This window comes from Musca domestica, unplaced genomic scaffold, assembly GCF_030504385.1.
Source record: "Musca domestica strain aabys unplaced genomic scaffold, Musca_domestica.polishedcontigs.V.1.1 15, whole genome shotgun sequence".
In the NCBI taxonomy this organism is placed as follows: domain Eukaryota; kingdom Metazoa; phylum Arthropoda; class Insecta; order Diptera; family Muscidae; genus Musca; species Musca domestica.
The window spans coordinates 13,304,817-13,307,073 of NW_026712207.1; positions in this window are offsets into that span (position 1 = coordinate 13,304,817).

Here is a 2,257-nt window from a genome sequence, read left to right on the forward strand (position 1 = left end):
GCAGTCGCTTTGAATTAAACGGCTAACCCAGTGTTTTAAGCAAATCGACTTGGAAAGAGAAGAAAAAAAGTGCATAAATCAACGCCATAACAAATTGGCAAAAACGGTTATTTGGTGGCGTCGGAGGTGGGGTGGCTATGTGCCTATGGTGGATGTGTGGCCCATAGTCAAACAGACAGTCGGATCGGCAATAGAAGTGTAACCGATTAATAAATGCTCCAACAAATTTAATTAAAATGTTCGACAACAAAATGCAATTAAATTTTAAAACAATATTTGTTATTGTTTTTGTAATTTGCATAAAGCGCATGCGTGGCACATTACACCAAAAAAAACACGAATAGTTAAACTGTCAATCAGAATCGAGTTTAATCTTGAGTACAGACGATGCCGCCATCAATCAGTTAGTCTGTCTGGCAGATAAATACTTTAATCGCCTAAAACCATCACCACCACCGACATCAACAACAACACCGACTGATAATGATCGCCCAAAAGCGTAGTTGATGAAAGACGTTATCATTAAATTCGATTCCAACCGCAAATGATTAGCTTGAAATGTCATTTCCGCCGTTATTCAACTCAGCGTCTTGCTCTTGGGAATTTTTTTTCAATAGGCCAGTGTTCTTAGGTGAGATTGCCAGGCGAGTGCAATATTTCCTTACCCCTTATTGTTTGTTGCAATATTTGCGTTGCAATCATACCAAAAACGTGATAATTTTACCGAACGCATTGTTGTTGTCGTTGCTTTTTTGGGTGAACTCACCCATGTAATTTTTTTTTGTTAATCTATTTTCACCATAAATGCAAACGAAACGGCTGGCATTAGTCATTTACAATAAATTGGGTTAAACACTTGTGCAGGATGACTTGCAAAGATGGGAAGTGTAAATGTAAAATTATATATTTCAGGGTTAAATTTTTATGTAGATAAGGTATATATACTGAAAGAGTAGATCGACGTAATCCCTATTTTCATTAAATAGACCAGAAATACATGCAGAGTGAGATAAAAAAACTGCAACAAAGTCAAACGCCATAATTTTTAAATTTTATTGAATGAAAGCAAAAAAGGTCGGAAATAGCATCAAATTTTAGAATAAGTTTAGATTTGTTCGAATTGGTCACCTTTGGCACGAATTGTGGCCTTCAAACGGCCAATGAAACCGTCACAAGCTGCCCGAATGTTGCTCTGCGGTATTTTGGCCCATTCCTGTAAAAGCGCTTGCTTGGGGTGATCGACACTTTGGTATTTTTTAGTGCCAACCTTGGAAGTTGAAGACAGTTTTTTCATCTCACCGTATCATTTGATACGTCCAAAGCGAGCCTCATCGAAATAGCGATTCTAGTTTCTAAATCTCTTTTTAAGCCAAATCCGTTTCAGGACATTTGGGGTAGCTCTAGCGATGTCCGTCCGTCCGTCTATCTGGTTGGTGCTCACGATAACTGTCGAAGGGAGTATCCAATTTGGCCCAAACTTGATCGTAATATTATTATCAAACTTAGATCGAGTTCAAAGTTGGGGAATATCGGTCCACTCCCTCTGGCACCTCTCCCACAAAAGGTCAACATTTTCATAGAAAATAATTTGCCTCATAGAACAAGAAAAGATCATTCAATTTATTTTGAAATTTTGCAGATCTTAATATATGTACCAATTTTATGTCATGTGCGAAAATGGAGAATATCTACCCACTCCATCATGCACCTCCCACACAAAAGGTCTAAAATTTGAATAATTATAACTCTTATAAAATACGAAATAAGCAACCGATGCTCTTCAAATTTCACACACCCCAATATTTTTATTAACACAAGATAAGGCGTGAAGATGGGATAAACTGGTTCTCTCCTTCTGGTACCTCCCCCACAAAGAGGACAGCATTTGGAATAACTATGTAGCTCATAAAACGCGAAAGGAGCATCCGATTCATTCTTAACTTCACACTGTCTGACATTTCTGCAAATAGAAGATATTTTGCGAAGATGGAATATACTCTCAATCCTTCTGGCACCTCCCTTACAACGGGTTAAAATTTTGAATAATTATTACCCTTATAAAATGTGACGTAAGAGTCCGATTGTCTTCAAATTACATACGTCACAATATTTTTATTAACCCAAAATATGATGTGAAGATGGAGATCGGTACCACTCCTTCCGGTACCTCCTCCACAAAAAGATCAACATTTTCAATATCCTTGAAGCTCAAAACCTAAAATTAACATTCAATTTCATTTAGACTTGGCACATCTAA